We start from the raw sequence: 20993 nt of genomic DNA on the forward strand, positions 1-20993 counted from the left end.
CTTTAGGAGGTTGGTCAAAATCCAAGGCATCCAAAAATGCCTTGGATTTTTTAGAGTCAGACTCTAAAGGAATAGACAAGGTGTCTGACATCTCCTTTAAAAATTTTGTGAAGGAGGAGTGCTCTGGCTTAGCAGTAGTATCCTGCACCGATGGTTCCTCCTCATCAGATGTATAATCCTCCTCGGTACCGAGGGGATCATCTGAATCATCCCACAAGTCAGGGTCCCGTACCGATTGTAAACGGCCCTGGGAAAGTGGAGTCGATGTATCAGTATGTTTAGTCTTGTGTACCGATTTACCAGACCGAGTGGAGACGGTACCTGGGGAATGTAGTACGGTACGGGGTTCAGAGACCAGTACCGGTTCCGACACCGTATGAGTAGCACGCCGTTTTGGTTCTGCTGATAGAACAGGCATGGACAAAGATTTTTGCGGTGCCGAAACAGTCGATGCCGATAACAGAGGCTGTTCGACAGACGGCACCGAAGGCTCAGTCGGTACCGACACTGGAAGGTTCGGAGACAAGAGAGCCGGGAGCAACTGTTGTAGTTGCTGCTTAAGCTGGACCTGGAGGATAGAGGCAATGCGCTCATCCAACGTTGGTCCCGATGGCACCGGTACCGGTTTTTTCTTGCTCGGTACCTTCGGTGCCGCTCGACGCTCGGGTGAAGTCGATGCCGATGACGATGCAGAGACTTCAATGGGAGCGGAGCGTTTACGGGGCCGGCGCTCAGTCTGCAGGACTTGGCTCACTGCATGCTCGACTGGCGGGCCTAGAACAGTAGGGGAAGGCTTCTTAGCCGGCTTACCTACAGGAGTCGACACCGACGATGGATCTGGCGGTGCCGAGGTAGTCGGAGTCGACTTGGAAGAAGTCGTCGACGTCGATACCGGTGCACTTTCCATAGCGGTACCGAAAAGGATCCGCTGCTGAATTTGTCGATTTTTTAAAGTTCTTTTTTGTAAAGAACTACAGCGGGTGCAGGTTTCAGCCCTATGGTCCAGACCCAGACACTGGAGGCACCACTTGTGTGGGTCGGAAAGGGAGATAGGGCGCGCACACCGCTGACACTTTTTGAAACCCGGTGACGGGGGCATGAAGGGAAATACTGCTGTAGCAAAATCGAAGCCCGAGGCTTCGATGGTGCCAACAGGCCCCGCCGGGTCAGTTCGATAAAAAAATTAAATTAAAATAATTTTTTTTTTTTTTTTTTTACACAATAGGGTAAAAAAGAAAGAAAGAAAGAAAATATGAAGAGAAAAATACGCGCGAGCGGGAAGGCAAGTGAAATAGTAGAAAAACTTCCAACAGCCGTTGGAAACACGCGTCTTCTTAGCTCCGCGGAATTAAGAAAACTGGGGACCGCGCGCCTCTGTCGGGCGGGAAGGCACTCGCGCACGCGCGGTGCGGCCTAGCTAGAACTTTCTAAAGTTCTTAGAGTGCAATCACTCTAAAATTGTCCGTACCGGGGCTCCGTCGGTGCCGTCACCCATCAGTCAAGAATATGCTGCCTGCTTGTCCTGGGATAATGACAATTTCTAGTTGTGCTTGCCATTAGTGCATCTATCTTTTAGGACCATTGGGGGGGGGGAACATCCAAAATGCATACAAACAAGCCATTGGGACATAGAAGCAGCCAACATTCTTAGACAGCCCAGGAGAACAGTGGGGCACTGCAGTGAACATCACAAAAAGTCCCAGGTATACATCTCACCACAACCCGCTTATATTGTAATGTGAGCCCTCCAGAACCCACCCAAAACTTACTTTACCCATCTATGCACCACAACAATAGCCCTACTACAGGTACAGGTAGTTTGGGGTGGGTTTTGGAGGGCTCACCATACAATTTAAGCAGGTCATGGTGAGATGTGTACCTGGGACTTTTTATATGATATTCACTGCAGTACTCCCTAGAGTACTGTTCTTCAACCGCTGGTCCGCGGACCGATAATGATCCGCAGGAAATTTCTGTTGGTCCGCACAGAGCCGGCAAGATTAAGGTGACCATAGGTCCTGTTTTCAGACCTCCTGTCCTGTTGCCCCACACACAGCTTCGGGATGCCGAAATGTCCCGTTATCAGGGAAAGCGTCCCGCAGCTGTGTTGGGGGACAACAGGACAGGCGATCATTTCCTGTCCCTACCTGTCGCACAAAAAAAAAAAGGCCTCCCTCTTTCCTTTCACCCGGTCCGCTGCTATCTTACCACCCTGCTGCTGCTGCTGCTAAAGCCAACAGGAAGTCTTCTTTCCGACGTCAATTCTGACTTCGGAGAGGACGTTCTGGGCCAGCCAATCGGAAAGAAGACTTTGTGTCGGCTTTAGCAGTAGCAGCAGCAGGGCGGTAAGATAGCAGCGGACCGGGAAAGGAAGGAGGGAGGCTTTTTTTTTTGTGCGGCAGGGAGGGAAGGAGGTAGACAGGCAAGCAGGCTGGCTTTGGCCAGGGAGGTAGACAGGCAGGCAGGCTGGCTTCGGGGGTGGGGGTGGGACAAAGTCTGGAAGGCAGTGAGAGAGACATGGGAAGGAGGCACTGGGGGCACCAAGGACATGGGAAGGAGGCACTGGGGGCACCAAGGACATGGGAAGGAGGCACTGGGGGCACCAAAGACATGGGAAGGAGGCACTGGGGGCACCAAAGACATGGGAAGGAAGCACTGGGGGCACTAAAGACATGGGAAGGAAGCACTGGGGGCACTAAAGACATGGGAAGGAGGCACTGGGGGCACTAAGGACATGGGAAGGGGCACTAAGGACATGGGAAGGAGGCACTGGGGGCACTAAGGACATGGGAAGGGGCACTAAAGACATGAGAAGGAGGCACTGGGGGCACTAAGGACATGGGAAGGAGGCACTGGGGGCACTAAGGACATGAGAAGGAGGCACTGGGGGCACTAAGGACATGGGAAGGAGGCACTAAGGACATGGGAAGGAGGCACTAAGGACATGGGAAGGAGGCACCGGGAGCACTAAGGACATAGGAACTAAACTAAACTAAACCTTAAGTTTATATACCGCATCATCTCCACAGATGTGGAGTTCGGCACGGTTTACAAGAACTTAAAATATAGGAAGAGAAGGGAAATAAAAGGTTTACATGAACTTATATATAGAAGAGAAGAGTAAGGAGGGATAGAATTACATTTTAGTGAAAAGCCAGGTTTTCAGTTGCTTGCGGAATAATTGGAGGGAGCCCAGGTTCCGCAGCGGGGTAGTAAGGTCGTTCCAAAGACCTGTGATTCTGAAGAGAAGGGATTTTCCCAGTTTGCCTGCATAGCGAATACCGTGTAGAGAGGGGAAGGATAGTTTATACCTTTGGGCGGGTCTGGTAGAGTCAGGACTCGAGGAGTTATAAAATAGTGGGATTAAGGGAGGAAGGATGCCGTGAATGATCTTAAAAGCCACGCAGGAACATTTGAAATGGATTCTGGAAATCACTGGGAGCCAGTGAAGTTTGCCTAGGAGTAGGGAGACATGGTCAGACTTGCGTTTTGCAAAGATCAACTTGGCTGCAGTATTCTGGATTAGCTGGAGTCTTTGAAGACTTTTTTTTGATAGGCTTAAATAGATGGCATTGCAGTAGTCTAGTTTGGAGAGGATGATGGATTGGAGAAGGACGGCGAAATGTTGTTGGCGAAAATAGGATCTTACTTTCCTCAGCATGTGGAGGCTGAAAAAGCATGATTTAGCCAAGGAGTTGAGGTGGTCATTGAAGGAGAGGGAAGAATCGATAATGATGCCAAGGACCTTGCTTGAGAACTCAAGCTGCAGTGCAGCGCCTGAGGGTAGTGTGAAGAGGGTGGAGGGAGGGAATAGAAAGGGTCAATTCTTGGGCCTGAGTGGAGAAAGAAAGAAATGAAAGAAAGGATACACAGACAGAAGGAAACGCAACCAGAGACTCATGAAATCACCAGATAGCAAAGGTAGGAAAAATGATTTTATTTTCAATTTAGTAATCAAAACATGTCAGTTTTGACAATTTATATCTGCTTTCTATATTTTGCACTATATTTGTCTATTTTTCTATAGTTACTGAGGTGACTGAGCTCGCGGAGATGGGGCGGAAACGGGGTTTTAAAATTTTAGTCCTAGTAGTTTGCCGGTTCACAAATTAATTATTTTATTTCTGCCAGTCCATGGGTGTAAAAAGGTTGAAAAACACTGCCCTAGAGTGCTCCTCTGCTCTGCTGAGATGTCTGTGTGGCCATCTGAAGCTGTCAAACAGGCTGGTATGTACTATTTCCTTCACATCTTTGGGTGGTAGAAGGGGATCTATAACCACTAGGGGAGTAAGCAGGGAATCAATCCTTAATCCCTTCAGTGGTCATCTGGTCAGTTTGAGCACATTTTTGGTCCATATTTGTTTTAAAAACAGGTCTAGCCCCAAACCATCTAAATGGTGCTCTGGACATTTTGTTAAATGTTCAATTATATCACTGCAAAGCATCCAAGTCCTAAGCCCACCCAAAACACATCTTCAACACGGCCCTCTTAGAATTTAGACACAAAGGAAACAAACAGCCTAGAAAAACATCTAAAATATGGGTTTTGAAAACAAAATTTGTACATTTTTAGCAAGAAAAACATCCAAATGCCAGACTGAAAAACTGCAGGAAGACCTTAGGAAATAGGAAGACTGGACGTCCAAATGGCAGATGAAATTCAATGTGGACAAATGCAAAGTGATGAACATTGGGAAGAATAATCCAAATCATAGTTATCAGATGCTAGAGACCAACTTGGGGGGGATCAGCGCTCAATAAAAGGATCTGGGTGTCTTTGTAGACAATACGCTGAAGCCTTCTGCCTAATGTGTAGCGGCAGCCAAGAAAGAAACAGGATTCTACAAATTATTAGAAAAGGGATGGTTAATAAGACTAAGAATGTTATAATACCTCTGTATCGCTCAATGGTGCAACCTCACCTTGAATATTGCATTCAGTTCTGGTCTCCTTATCTCAAAATAAGATATAGTGTCACTAGAAAAAGTTCAAAGAAGAGCAACCAAGATGATAAAGGGGATGGAATGCCTCTCATATGAGGAAAGATTAGGGCTCTTCAGCTTGGAAGAGATACGGCTAAGGGGAGATATGAATGAAGTCTACAAAATTCTGAGTGGTGTAGAACAGGTACAAGTGGATCTATTTTTTACTGCATCAAGATTTACAAAGACTAGGGGACACTCGAAATTACAGAGTAATATTTTAAAATCAAAAGGAGGAAATATTTTTTCACTCAGAGAATAGTTAAGCTCTGGAACGCATTGCCAGAGGATGTGGTAAGAGCAGTTAATGTAGCTGGTTTAAAAAAAAGAGTTGGACAAATTCCTGGAGGAAAAGTCCATAATCTGCTGTTGAGACAGACATGGGACAGTAGCATGGAATGCTGCTAGTATTTGGGTTTTTGCTAGGTACTTGTGACTTGGATTGGCCTCCGTGAAGATGGGATACTGAGCTAAATGAACCATTGGTCTGACCCAGTAAAGCTATTCTTATGTTCTTATGATATAATTTTGACAGACTGTCTACCAAAATATTCCTAAATATCCCTATTATAAAATTGGATATGCAAACCAGGATTTACTCCCTACACCTGAATAAAAATTGCAAAACCAGAAAGGTTCTTTAGGGCAGTGATTCCCAACCCTGTCCTGGAGGAACACCAGGCCAATCGGGTTTTCAGGCTAGCCCTAATGAATATGCATGAGAGAGATTTGCATATGATGGAAGTGATAGGCATGCAAATTTGCTTCATGCATATTCATTAGGGCTAGCCTGAAAACCCGATTGGCCTGGTGTTCCTCCAGGACAGGGTTGGGAACCACTGCTTTAGGGAATTTTACCATCTTCTAGAACAGGGGAGGGCAGCTCCAGTCCTCGAGGGCCGGAATCCAGTTGGGTTTTCAGGATTTCCCCAATGAATATGCATGAGATTTATTTGCATGCACTGCTTTCAATGCATATTCAGTGGGGAAATCCTGAAAACACGACTGGATTCTGGCCCTCGAGGACCGGATTTGCCCACCCCTGTTCTAGAATCTTAGTAGAGTAAACCTTTAGCAGCATAATGCATACAGGTTGTATACAATTTATTAAGCACTTCTGGATAGAGTTGTGCCAAAATATCTTTTGAATTATGAAAAGGTGTTTACAATTTGTTCCTCAACTTTTTCTATTTAATTATTCCACTTTTAGATCCTTGGCATCAGCAACTGTGAAAGAATTACTATTTTATATGCTCTGGGGAAGAAATCCTCAGTACCTCCAATGCGTGCACTATGAAAGATGGCAAGTCCTTTTCTAAACAAACATGCTACCATAGGATTGTCCCCCTCCTCAGGGGGGAGCTCCCCTTCTTTCATAGGGTCATCCTGGGAGTGGTAGGACCCCCCAGACCAATGGCTCTCTGAACCTTTGTCCAAAGTTACAGAAAGCTCTTCCAAATCCTTCTGAGCTTTTTGTGGAAATAGTCAAAAGGGGAGCTTAAAGGAGTTTCAGTAAAAAGGCCTGAACATAAAAAAGTTAATCGCGGAGAGAAGGGAACCGCCACCAAACTAGATTCTAAACCACTTGTCACCTCACCTATGCTCTGAGAAGATGCCGCGGTGACAGTCCCCCTGGCTGTGGCCGCTGATTCCTTGCACCTGCTGACAGGAAGTAAAATCATGCGCCAGCAAATCCAAGATGGTCATGTGCATCGAGAGACCCCCAAGACACCCACCAAAGTCTCCCCCAATGCTGTTGAAGTCTCTGGGGCCTCCTCAGTGCCTGACAGTAGCGTAAGCCTGAACCATCCATAAATGAGAGTCTGTACATCCCACAGCCGCCAAAAGCTGATCTCCTGCCTCTACACCAGGAACATCTCTTTGCGGCTTCTGTGGGGGCAGCTATCCCTCCCCCAAACCAAATGCCCGACACTCACCGCAACTGCAGGCAGAGCCTGCTTGAATAAAGGGTCTCTTACCTGGTCGGTCCCCTCACTGAAGAGCTGGTACTGCAGGAGGAAGAAGCTCTTGTTTGTTTGTTTTTGTCAGAGGCAGAAATCATGGAGAGGCACAGGAACCCCAAAAACTCAACAAAGCCCAAGGGACAGGTCAGGAGCCAACAACCAACAGAGCTGCACAGATTGTGACCATCTCTTTCGCCACCTGCTAGTGATGGGCACAACCCACAAGTATCTGGTTTGATCCGTGGGATGCTATGCTATTTAACTTTGTTTAATAAAAATTAATTTTTAAAAATCCCTTTAATCATAGTGCTTAAGCTGAAGCAATAATTTCCCACTACCATCAGTACTTCCACTATATACAGTTATAAATGTGCCAGGATTATATATGAAAAATGACATCAACTTTTCTAGGTACAATCAAACAATATGAAGATGCTCTCTGCTAGAGAGTAAGATTAAAATCTACTGTATGGGACTTATTTTATTTGCATTCAAACTCCACCATAAGGCCAATACATGTGAGAATTTTCCCTACAGCTATCTCATTCACATATTTACACATACAGCTGTACAGCGCTAAGGGCAATCAGCCTATAATTACCATCCCAGGACCAATAGTAATGTATCTGAAATAGAATGTCGAGAACACTTCTAAGGATACAGAGGAATTATGTTGTCTCTTGCCTTCTATGCTTTAACATAAGGTTTAAATCAGTTAACCTCGATCCAGCAAATATTTCAAATTAATGCATCAGGAAGGATGGCTTTATCATAGGTATTTCCATTTCACCAGTGTTTTGACTCGTCTACTGCTATGAAATGTGATCTGACTGCAAATCCAGCTAACTATGGAAAGCTTGTGATATTGTCGTTTTTATCATTATTTTCAAGCATGCATGCACAGCTCATATGAGCACTGAAAGGAATATCAAAACATGATACTCTCTAATGCATTTTCCATTTCCAGAGCCACGTTTTGTTGTTCATATCAAATTAGATTTTCTCTCATTTTTATTTTAACACTGCCTCAATGTAATTAAGCTCTACGGTTGAAGCTTTTCTGCAGAGATATACTGTATGTCCATAAACCTAGTTAAGAGCAGCAAGCTAAAAGGCAGCAGCTTTAACATTAAATCAAGGGCCAGCCATATAGCACAGTAGTCAATGCAGAATGGAAAAGTAGATTTCACTAAAATTCCTCCGTCTAGTACACACTGTGCAACTGCGAGCAAAACACAAATTCTGGAACTTCAAACATATCCTTATTTCTTTTGGAGGGTCATGCTGTAGTCTTATTAAATATTTTACATACGGGGCTTCTGTTTTGGTCACATTTCCAACAGCACTTAATTTACTCAGACATGCTTCGGCCACTAATGCTGGCTGTCTTCTGCATTCTCAGATAGACTTGAGATGAGCACGTGCCAGGCAGCTGATATTAGAAGCCTGAGTGAATTATGTGCTGCTGCAGGTGCAACTTGGATAGGTAACATCTTCGGCTAGCAAGGCTTGGAATCCTTGCCAGTCATGAAGACAGAGGGATCTCAGGTCAATAAGTCCTATACCACTGGCTCTTAGTAAGATATCCGCAGCATGGTGAATGGACTCCTGTGCCTTAAACAACCTGGGACAATCAGAGCCTTAGGCTCCTCCCTAGCACATCCCAGGATTCGCCGGGGAAGGGAAGGCCCACCAATTTGAAGAGGCAGGCCTGCTGGCTGGAGGGAGTAGGCATCCCTCTGGCCAACCTTTGTGAACAAGGTAGGGTGGGCAGGACAGGGGGAGGGCGGCTGGAGAGAGTTGTAATCTCTCCTGCTAAAGGTAGGGGGGGCGGGATGCATGTGTGTCAGGGGAGTTGCTTTACAGCAGTGGTGGGAGGGAATGGGAATTGACCACTAACACAGGCTTCAAAGGAGTTCAGAAACTACTATCCACTAAACATATATACAAATTCTTCCCAGAACCCAAGGGCTGACAGGCATCCAAGAATCAGCTTGGAGAAGTAGACACAAGACTGAAAAAGGTAAGCAGGCGCAAGAAGGACAGGGCGGGAAGTCTAGAAAGTTTCACCAGGGTAAATGCATAATCTGTTTTTCCAGTGCAACAGGTGAGATTCTAGACAGCTGGGACATACAAAAGCAATCCCCTAAATAGCTAGAGTGGGCTTGCTGCTACATCCAAGCTAAAGAATTTGGTAAACGTGTGAAGAGAACAAGTTGCCACCCTGCAAATCACCTCAGGAGAGGCAGATCTTGCTTCGGTTCATAAAGAAGCCATACTCCTCATAGAATGCACCTTGACGGGAACAGGGGACTGTTTCCCAGAAAAAATGTAGGCTTGACAAAATGGACCTACGGATCCTTCTGGAAATCAGCGTCCCACTTAACTAAATGAGTCAGCACAAACAACTGGTCAGAGAGATGAAACTCTCTGGTAACCTCCAAATAACGAAGAATTCTGCGCATATCCAATTTCTTCAACAGGCGATCTTGTGTCCTTGAACCTGTAGACTGAAAAGGCAGGCAAATACACTTCCTTAATAACATGGAAAGCTGAAACCATCTTCAGCAGGAAAGAAGGAACCATCTGAAGTGAACCCCCAGCCTCCAAAATATGGAGGAAATGGCAACCAGAAAATGGTCTTGAGTGTCAAGTCCAAGAGGGAAGCATCTCGAAGTGGCTCAAAAAGACCCTTGGCAAGGCTAGATGGCACCGGGTTAAGGTCCTAGAAAGGGCAAGGCTGCTTAACTGATGGTCTAACACAAAGAGTCCCCTTCAGGAAATCAGAAACATCAGGATAAGATGTCCACAAGGACAGACGCTCCTGGGATCTAAAAACAAAAGAGAGAACCCCGTCACCTGGATCCCAAGATAAGTCACAGAGAAGCCTTTATCTAGACCACTTGGACCCGCAGAGAAGCCACAGTAAGCCCTTTATCCAAACCAGCCTGAAGAAAGGCAAGAATCAGCGAGATAGGAGCTGAATACAGGTCAACCTAGTTTTGGGTGCATCGATGTTGGAAGGCCTTCAAAGCCTTTGCTTAAGCCGACACCAAGGACGACTTTTTAGACTTGAGAAGAGTATCAACAATCAGAGCAGAATATCCTTATGCTTTAAGGTTGTGTACTCAAGAGCTATGCTGGAAGAGCAAAGTGACCCAGATCCTCCATGGCAACTGGCCCCAGTGTGTAAAGTTCTGGAAAAACGCTCAACTGAAGGCTTCAACCCAGATCTGTGTACCATGGGCTGCGAGGCCAATCTAGAGCCACCAGAATGATGAGGCCTGATGAGCCACGATCCTCCGAATGACTCAGTCGACTATCAGCCAAGGAGGAAAAACATACAGGCTGCACCAGAGCGTCGAGCCCCTCGCTTCCAGGATCGGATCTTCAAGTGAAGAAGCAATCCGCTTTCTTGTTTCTTGCCATGGCCATGCGGTTGAAGTGGGGCTGCCCCCAGCGTTACACAATCACTTGGAACTTTTGGAGACAGGACCCACTCACCCAGATCTAAAGTCTATCTGCTGAGGAAGTCTGCTTGAATGTTGTCCACATCCGACACATGCGCTGCTATCAGCACCAGGAAATGACATTTTGCCCAAAGCAAAAGAAGGCAGACCTTCTGAGCCAGAGAAGTGCTCTTGGAACCTCCCCAGTGATTGACATAGGCTACTGCCATTGCATTGTTGGAGAAGATCCTGACCGCTTGGCCCTTCAGAGTCTTCCACAATCTCATCAGAGCCAGACAAATGGCCCTGAGTTCCAACTAGTTGATAGGCCACTTTTTCTGTGAGGGTGACCAACACCCTTGAACAGGACGATTAAATGACTCTCCAGCTCCAATGGATAGCATCTGTCATCACCACAATCCAGGAGGCAATGTGAAGTGCTATGCCCCTACACAACAAGAGTGGGCACAGCCACTAGTCCATGCTTGCTTGAGCCACCAAAGTCCAGGGCAGACAAGTCTACAAGGCATCTCGGTGTGTCACCCAGCAAGAGAGGAAGGCATGCTGAAGAGGACGAATGAGCGTCCTTGCTCAAAGAACTATATCCAGCAAGACCACCACAGATCCTAGAACCTGAAGATAATCCCACGCTGAAGGAGCCGACTGCTCCAGAAGAAGAAACCTGAGCACACAGCTTCTGTCTGCAAGCTAATGGCAAATAGACAGAGCCCTCAGTGGTATCAAAGAGGACTCCCATGTAATCCAGTGACTGCAAGGACATCAGATGTCTCTCCCTGAAGTTGACAATCCAGCCCAGGTCCTCCAACACCTGGAGCACCTGCTCCACCATAAGGCGTCCCTCAGTCAAAAAGGGAGCTCTGATCAGCTAGTTTGCCAAAAAAAAGGTATACCTGTAGATCCATCTTTCGCAGGTAAGCTGCCCCTACCACCATCACATTGGTGAAGATCCGAGGCTCCATCGGTAGCCTAAAGGGCAGAGCCGAGAACTGGCAATGCTGTTGCAGAATATGAAACTGGAGAAATTTGCAGTTGGCTGGAAAAATGGGAATGCATAATTATGCCTCTGTTGCACTAGCTGAATATCCAGAATATGCCTCCAATCGTCTGAACCTTTCTTTGGCATGAGAAAACAGACAGTTCGGGCAGCACCAGCTCTGAACAGTTGTCTGAACTCTGAGCACTAAATCCTGGCGCCCCAAAGGAGAATCCACTAACCAATCTGACAGGTCTAGCAAATTCCAGCACGTAGCCTAACCGAAAATTGTGCAAGACCCACTAGCCTAACGTGAGACGCATCCAAGCAGAAAGAAATGCTGAGAGATGTTCCCCTATCTGCAGAGCAGCATCCCTCGGCCTATCAGCCTCGTGGATTTCTGGCAGGGGGTACAGAACGGAAGGTGGAAGGCTGGTAACACCTGCAGCCCTCATACCGTCATCAGGAGCTCTGTGAAAATCTCTGCAACATTATAGACAAGTATGATCTGGAGCGCTGTGAGCCACAAAAATTAGAATGACCAGAACCCCAAGAGGGTTTGGGTTCACTATCAAGCATGGGCTTAGGGTGACAGTCCAGTACAGAATACAATAGATCATCCAGGCCTTTGCCAAGCAACATGTGCCCCTTAAAAGGCAGTCTAGCTAATATTGCCTTTAAAGTGGAATCTGACTCAGAGTAATTGGCATGCCAAGAGCAAGTATGCCAACACTTTTGCCAAAGCTCTCAAGATGTCATAGAAGGCATCCACCAGATAATCTGGTCCAGCCATCATAAACTGAAGAGGTGAACCACCACTGCCCTCTCTAATGTGCGCCGCCAAGGGGGATAGGTGGGTGCCACAGACATCGCCGAAGCAGCTTTGACATGTAAAGTAGCTGTATCAAAAGGTTTCCTGAGGACCACAGGCACACGGCGGTCTTGCATATCTTCAGCACCATATCACCTCCACTGGGGAAGGGGTGCACTTGGACACCTGCACCAAAGAAGCCACCTGGGCTGACCCAAAAGCTGCTGACACTCCGGTGCCAGAGGAAACAAGAGTGACAAAGCGCCAGAAATTTGCAGAGCATCCTCCGGAGTGGATGGAGCTGGCTGAGGGACTAAGTTCAATTCCTGCAAAAACTCAGCAATTAGGTCCGGCAGAGCTGAAAATTGAAAGAAGCTCAGGACCGTAGTATCCAAGATCCAGAATCCAAGACCCCCAAAAGATCCACAGATCTAGCACACAATCCATGATCTCCCATTCCAGGAAGCGCTATACCAGCAAACAAGGGATCAGTAAGAGACATATCAGCCTCCGGGTCACTCAGATCAGGATCAAAAAGCACCAACAGCTGCAACAGGCTGAGGCAAGGACTCGTCCAAAGGCACCATGCCACTAAAAGACGCCACGGAGGCAGATGGAAACTGCTCAGGGGAAGAACACTATTTTTTTTACAAATTCAGAAAAGGTGTCTGGTTCCTGGGGCATAATGTCACCCTTAGATGAGTTAAAGATGCGTTTCTCATGCTGAATGCCCTAAATGCCGTGCTGCCCCTGCTGGTTTGTTGCATATGTTTTGGTCCTGTGACAGAATACAAACCTTCTGGTCTTTTGTTGGCCTTCATCTACAAACGATCTTAAAGAAACGACTTCCCCTTGGAGCGAAGGTTTTCCTTTTTTATCACTTTACCTCTTTGGGACTTTCTAGGGGTAATTCCCTGTTGCTGAAGAAGGCTTTTTTGTTATCTCGTAAATGTATCCTCTTGTTATGGAGGCAGGCCGAGGTGCCTACCCTCACAATGTGGAAAAATGAACTGTTTACTTTGCTGAAGTATGAATATTTGGATACTAAAAAGAGTGGCTTTGGTCAATGGAGGAAATTCCGAGCGGTTTGGGCTCCGGTCTGGGACAATTTGTCTCCGGGTGCCCGAAGTGCCCTTCTGAATTTCTGACACTGGAGTGCTTGGGGGGTGTGGGGTGGGGTTGGGGGGGGGGTTTGGGGGGTGGGTTCTTCTTGGCTTTTGCTGAGTATCTTTTGTCTCCGCGCAGAAACCACGCGGTAGACCCTCTAGTCTGGTGTTTTACTTTGTTCCTGGTTCTTTGTATTCGGATTGTGGTTTACTTCTTTGTATACTTCTTTTCTTAATAAAAAGAAAATTTGAAAAAAAAAAAAAAAGAGGCGTTTCTTAGGCTGTGGGGGGAAGGGGGGGTCCTCAGCCTGGATGACGGAAGAACCAGCCTTGCCGAACCCCAAAAGCAATGCCAGCCTCCCTGCCAGGCTAGCTGAGCATTTGGTCACCTGCTTCAGCAGGGAAGAAGCTTAACCGGATGCTACATGCCCTCCCCTCATCTGCGCCATACAGCATATGGCACAATAATGCTCTAAAAGCGCTAAATTTGTACAATCCTGGCAAGAATTCAGATGAGGAAAGCCCATGAACTCCATTGCAGCAGCAGATTTTTTTAAGCAAAATTCAAAGATTTAAAGAAGCAAGGAGCTGAAGAAAAAAAGAAATTTATTAAAAATCCAAGATGGCCACTGGCACAAAATTCACACCAAAACCACAACTTTTTACACATTTCCAGAACTTGAAAAATGACGATTTAATGATTTTTCAGGAGAGGGGATCACAGGGGAACATCCAGAAACACTCAAAACCCTGCTTTTCCAACATCCCCCGATGTCTCTCATATGCAGTCAGCCTGTGTACTCACTGTAACCTGACAGGATCCATGCTGCAAACCTGCTTTCAGCTCTCTCACAGTAACTGTATGACAATTTCACTGCCACAATGTTGGGAATTGGTCTACAAAGTTGGTCTTTGGGCTGCCGGTCAGACTCCTCTCTCTGACTATACCTCCACTCCTGCGGACCAACAGATGTGCACCAGGAGGCACAGCTGGCATCCTGTAAGAAATCGTTGAGCCTCCCAAGGGCACCTAACAGCCTGCACTCAACCCCCACTTAACTGTAGGGGAAACACTGCAGGGACGGCCCTGAGTTCTAGATAAAACTATGCAGGCTGGCCAACAGGTATCCAAAAAGGGATTGGCCTGTCAGCTACAGACCAAAGTCTGTGAATTCTCAAGCAGGCAGAGCTTCAAATTTGCAGTAAGCATGAAATTACCCGGAAAGGGGACAAAATTACATCAAATTTAAAATAATAAAATGAGAACACACACGACTGCAGTCATGCATGCAGAAGGAAAATCTGTAGAGGGCACTAAACTGCACAGTGAAGTACACCAGAGGCAGAGTGAAAAATCCGTAGTGGATTCCTTCTGCAGCAGGCGGGTATGGGGAAATATCCCAGCTATCTAGAATGTCTCACCTATTGCACTGGAAAAGACAGGTCTGACTCTGAATGATACAGGTGTCTGACTAAAGAATAATCTGCTACATTTCTAAGTATAAAAAATTTTATATGCAGGGCCAATCTTACCTTTAGGTGGACTAGGGACTAGATTCACTAAGGCCACGGATCTGATCCGGTCCGTGAGCGATCCGATCCATGGCCAGGAGGCTGATTCAAGAAGCGCCTCATGCATATGAGGGTGATCGTAATCATGCCCCAAACCGACTGCAAGGATCGCATGCACAGATCATCTACTTTGCCTGTAGATGGTCTACGCATGTGTTTGCTGTTCGTGTTTTGTTTTGTTTTTTAATTTAAACTGTTTTATTCGCGAGCCCATGTTTTTAACCCATGGGTTTAAAGTGGGTTAAAACCATGGGCTCACACTCCAGGGAAGGGTGGCAAACAAGAGAATCACAGCAGAGAGCCAAGCAAGAGTTGGGGCAGGGTTTTTGCTCAAGCGACTGGTCCTCACCAGTCGCTTGTATCTGGATCAGCCAGCCCAGTCGGTGTTCCTTAAATTGTTTAATAGTGAATCGCTGCCTTCCTACATTTGCATGCCATTTCTCTCATTTGCATGATCGGATTGGAGATTGATCGGCACCAAGGTTAGTGAATCGGGTTGGGGAACAATTGGGTTGCAAAGTAGTCGTGACATGATCAGTGTCCTTAGTGAATCTAGCCCTAGGTGTCCACCTAGAGCACCAGTATTGGGGGGCGGGGAGGGCAGAAGCACAGCAGGAGAGCATCATCGTGTCCAGTATCATCTCCCTTCTCTTCTTCCTACTGTTGCCCTATCTCTTCCTAGGCCAAAGATCATAAGGGACTCGGCACCAACAAAGGCTTTTATACAGATCTGCCCTCAAGCAGTTCTGCATTCCTCCCTCCCCCCAAAAGGAAGTCCTGCGAGGGAGGATATAGTAGCATAAGCCTGTGCTGGAATTGTGTTTTTGCCTGAGAAGATTTAGGGAGTAATGGAAGAAACTACAGAGAGAATAAGGAAATAAGGACAGACAAGGAAAAATAGAAGATGCTGGTCAGTCACCTGGGAGACTAGAAAGAGTAAGTGTAGAAATGCTTGCCATCTGAGGAATAGAGAGGGGAAGGGTTACTGACCATTTTGGGAGAGAAAACGGTGATGGTGCCTTACCTGGAGAGATAGACGAAATGCTGGATTCTAAGGGGGGATCAATACGACCCGAGGGAAGGAGGGGGCATGGTTCAAGAAACAGTGCAACAACAATAAAAAAAAAAAACTAACAAAGATAAAGTAATACTGTACTATAAAACATCTTTGACCACTTTTTATAACTGCATCCCACACCAAGTGCTAAAATAAACACGACAGAGCCTGCAAATACTATCAGTTTTAGATCAAACTATACACAGATGAAGTAGTGCAAGAACTGAATGCTATATTAGCAAATACCAAGAACCATCTGATTCTATAATATAAAGCTGAGATTTTACTTAGCTTACAAAGTTTTGCAACTGAACACAATCACAAACCAAACAAAATTTAAAACTCACTTTGGTGCTTCTATTCCCACTACTTATTGGCTGGGCATGAACATGACCACATGTTAAAACAACATCCATGTGCCTAAACATGAACAGCCTTTTTTAATCAGACTACAAAAGGTGAAAACTGGAACTGCATAAAGTTATGCAAATGTCACTTGTGCAAAATATAATGTGTCTTACTTTTTAAAACAATCTTCAGTGAGGTATCTTCATGCCTATGCTTGCTCTGGCTGTAGGATCAAGCAGCAGCCTCACATCCTACAAGGTCTCTAGCTTACAACGTCTGCCACTGATGAGGTAACAGGTAAAGGCTGCTCCACTGTCACATGATCTTTCCCTCCCCACGTGATTGCTTCCTAAGGAACAGCGTGACTATGACTATAAAGCTCTGCATTTACAAAACGTGCTGGTGCACAGAATGGTGCTAGCTTAAATAATGCAGGACATTAAAAACTTATAGCAGTGTAAGAAACAGCAGGAATTACACTGGTGTAGTTAAGTAAGTCGTTTTAGCAGAGGTTAAGAAACCAATTCAGCAACGGCATTCTCTCTCTCTCCAAATCTATCTGTATACTATCTGATCCTCCTCCAGCAGAACAAAACTGACAGCAAACATTGCAGGATCTATCATCATATTTACAATTGTTAACTATTTGAAAGAGAGAAACAGGACAGCTGCCTTGTCTCCACTCCTACAATTAACTGACCCCCTGCTTGATAACATTCTGGAAAATACATAGCTACAAGTATGTTTTTCTGTCTTTATCGTAAGCAAAATAGAGATGTACTATATACGACTATTTCACAAACTTTACAGAACAGAAATAGGTTAATTTGTACATATTGTACAATCGTATTAACACAGAATTCAGATACATCATCCACTACATGAAAACTACATTTTTTTTTACTTTTATTAATTTTTAAAACACGTGTAACAGAAGAAACATTGCTATTCATTCACAGTTCGTACAATGTACAGTATGTGCTATACTGATTCTGTGATCACACACACATCATACACCATTTAATGCAGAGCAAAGAAAATGTATCTGTCTACATAATATAAAGAGCAGCCAGAGAGCTTGTCTCGAAGGGCTATTGTAACACGGGGATGGGAGGCCCTGTGTTGCCTGCGAGGCAAGCTGGGGGGATGGAGAAGTTGTCGTAGGAGTGATAGGGGGAGGGGTTCGCGCCAAAAGGCAGGAATAGGATTGGGTCAGTGGGTTTGAGTGACAGAGTGGGAGAGTTTATAAATTAGGACTAGAGTTGTTGAGTCCCAGTGTGTGTGTGTGGGGGGGGGGGGAGTGTTCCTGGGAGTTTGGCCATGGGGTTTGTTCTCGGTGGGGGATTTGGAGCAGGTTGGGGAGTCCCGGTGGGTATACCCGGGGTTTGTTTTCCTGGTCTGCCTCTGTTTCTGCTTGGTCTCCGCAGGTGTCGTCCATCCTTCCTGGAGGTCGTGAGATGATGGCAGCTGGAATGGGTGCTGACAGCGGCGCTGGAAATGCAGAGAGGCCAGGCTGTTCCAGATCGAAGCGGATTCGGCGCTCAGTGCTGCTGTGACTGCTGGCGGTGGCGTTATGGGTCCTGCGCAGAGTTCGTCTGTGATGCCTGAGGTTGCTGTTCGTGGCATCTTGGTGTTGGATTCCAGTACGTCATCGGCTGTGGGGACTGCTGCCCATGGTGTCTCGGGAACACCTGTTGGAGTTCCGGGATCTTCTACTCCGGATAACAAGGCGCCTGCTCAGGTTGCTGGGGAAGGGAAGGCGCGGCATAAGAAATGTCATCGGAGGTGTAAGGGGTCGTCTTCCTCGTCATCTGGGTCTTCCTTGTCGGATTCGTCTTCTTCATCCTCTTCAGTTGCGGATTGGTCGAGGGGTTTAGATTCTTCTGTAGGGATCGGGGGGGAGGTGCAGGGTGCGCCTGCATTGGTGGCTCTTACCAAGCATTGGGCGGAGGTCATGCTTGGATATTTTTCGGCTCTTGGAGGGTAGGGCTCATAGACGGGGTCACAAGAAATCCAAGCGTGATCGAAAGGACTTTAAACCTTTCCCGGTGGCTCGTACGATCATTAATTGGGTGCGGGCATTTATGCAGCTTGTGAGCATATGGGGTCATGCTAATCCGCAGGATTATGGTTTACTGTTGGCTTACGAGGATTCGGTTTTGGACGCTGCCACAAGTGCTAGTTTGGCTGGCATGTCGGATGAGGGCATTCAGAGACTGGGGCGCTGTGCTTCGGAGGCCTTCTGGGGCTATATTCATCATGGGGGTTCGGGATTTGGGGAGGTTCTGGGCAGGGTGCCCCTTAATGGGAGGGGGAATTTGGCTGGGGGGGTCATTCAGATGAGTGTTTTGATATTGTTGTTTTTCTTTTCAGTTTCTAGACGCCCCTCTTATTTTCTTTGGATTGTGGGCCATTCCTTTTTCACTGGACTAGTGAACGTGCAAGTATCCGTCCTGGAGGGCAGCATCTTGGTTTGGGTCATCTTGGACTCCGTGTTTCCTGGTAGGGACAGCGAGGGATGCGTTGTAGTCAACTGCTGTCGTTACTAGAGGATTTGCGGTGTCGGAGTCGGCATCCGGATATTCTTCTGCTGCACTTGGGGGAAATGATGTGGATGACTGTCCGGGGAAGGACTTGGTTAATCGAATGAAAGATGTTTTGCGGGTGGTGCTTGATTGGTTCCCTGGGGTTTTGCTGGTGTGGTCCGATATTGTGCCACGCCCCCGTTGTCTGGCCTCTCGGCGTTGGCGACGGGGATTGACTAAGCTTAATAGGCAAGTTGGAAAATGGGTTGTAGGTCATGGCGGGTGGCATATTTTGCATGAGTGGGTGGATGTTGCTTGTGCGGGATTGTACCATAGTGATGGCGTTCATTTGTTGGTAGTGGGATGGGACCGTTTGCTGAATGATTTTGCGTCCAGTTGCGAGAGGTTTCTTCGCACCTGGTAATAGTCGCAGCTCAGTTTTCTTGGGGGGGGCCTGTATGGTTACAGGCCTGTGGTGGGTCTCCTGAGCTATGGGGTGCTGGGGCTCATCCGACGATGAGCGGTGGGCCGGTTGGGAGCCGTGCCTTGGGGTCAGGTGACCCGGGTAAAACTCTTGCTGTTTGTGGCGGGATCGGGGCCAAATGTTGATGTTTACACAGGGTAGCTCGGGAGGAGCTTGCTGATGTTGTTCAATTGAGTTCAGTGTGTTAATTTATGTTAATATATGCAAAGTTAATTTATTTAATATTTTGGATTAATAAAGAGCTGCGGCTATGTTCCATATTTACTGTGTGTGGTTTTATTAGTTGGTGGGTTAGGTGATTGAGTGGGTGTGTATGGGGGCAGCAGGGACTATCTAGATCCTGCTGTTAAGAGCAGCCAGAGAGCTTGTCTCGAAGGGCATATTGTAACACGGGGATGGGAGGCCCTGTATTCCCCGCGAGGCAAGCTGGGGGGTAGAGAAGTTGTCATAGGAGTGATAGGGGGAGGGGTTTGCGCCAAAAGGCAGGAATAGGATTGGGTCAGTGGGTTTGAGTGACAGAGCAGGAGAGTTTATAAATTAGGGAGTTCGGAGGACTAGAGTTGTTGAGTCCTCCAGGGCGGTTTTTTTCTCCCGCCCAGCCACCCTTGTTGGGATGCTTTCATAGCTCAGGAGGGCGGGTCTCCCGAGCTATAGGGTGTTGGGGCTCATCCGGAGATGAGCAGTGGGCCGGCTGAGAGCCGTGCCTTGGGGTCAGGTGACCCGGGTTAAAGGGGCATGAGGTCATGCCACCCCTCAGACTCTTGCTGTTTGTGACGGGGTCGGGGGCAAATGTTGATGTTTACACAGGGTAGCTCGGGAGGAGTTTGCTGATGTTGTTCAATTGAGTTCAATGTGTTAATTTATGTTAATATATGCAAAGTTAATTTATTTAATATTTTGTATTAATAAAGCACTGCGGCTATGTTCCATATTTACTGTGTGTTGTTTTATTAGTTGGTGGGTTAGGTGATTGAGTGGGTGTGTATGGGGGGCAGCAGGGACTATCCAGATCCCGCTGTTATACACCCTCTCTATTTTCTTATGTCTCTTTATGGTGGGGCCAAAATGCACAATAGTTGATTCTGGATTGAGACATTGTTGCCACTACCCTATGTGACTGAGCTAAGTGCTTAAGTTAAAATCATTATGTGATATTATATTCCCTGGTCTGGATTATTTTCCTTTGAATTTTTGATTTTTGTATTTTGGGAATTAAAGACCTTTGCATGGTATTTACCCATATCAGGTTTTTTGCTAAATGTTATGGTTTTCTCCAGGATGGTTTTCCTTGAAGTATTTTAGTTACCGATCTTTTTTTTCCCAATTTAACAACCCCCCCCCCCCCCCTTTTACAAAACTGTAGCTCTGGCGGTAACTGCTGTGGCCAGTGCTACACTTTTGTATGTTCAAAAAAATTTTATTTTTCAAAAATCAAGGACAGACAAAACACATACAACAATACTAATCAAATAGGAACAAATTGTCAATAAAGAACTAACACAAGTAGAACCCAAATCCCCCCACCCCACCCCCGGTACTCTTCTCCAATAATACAGCAACCAAACACAACTTTAAGTCAACCACATAAATATCGCACTGCGCCCTCTGGGGTGCAAAGACTGCAAATAAGGATCCCAAATGCTTAAAAATAAAATCTTCCGTTTCCACGACCCTCGAGCATCCCTTGCCTCCCAGATAACC

At 46.5% G+C, this 20993-nt stretch overlaps 1 protein-coding gene across 12 annotated transcripts in view; it reads right to left on the reverse strand.

The window, feature by feature from the left end:
- The window catches only part of FARS2 (phenylalanyl-tRNA synthetase 2, mitochondrial), a 732018-nt gene extending 715445 nt beyond the window's left edge, over positions 1 to 16573 (reverse strand). For 11 of the 12 annotated variants that reach the window (XM_033934773.1, XM_033934769.1, XM_033934766.1 and 8 more), the window contains exon 1: positions 16457 to 16573. The gene's annotated coding sequence lies outside the window, so the exon portion shown is untranslated. The remainder of the gene's footprint in view (positions 1 to 16456) is intronic. The other variant, XM_033934762.1, reaches the window with a different exon arrangement.
- Positions 16574 to 20993: the final 4420 nt, after the last annotated feature.

The sequence above is a fragment of the Geotrypetes seraphini genome, chromosome 2 (assembly GCF_902459505.1).
Source record: "Geotrypetes seraphini chromosome 2, aGeoSer1.1, whole genome shotgun sequence".
Lineage (NCBI taxonomy): Eukaryota > Metazoa > Chordata > Amphibia > Gymnophiona > Dermophiidae > Geotrypetes > Geotrypetes seraphini.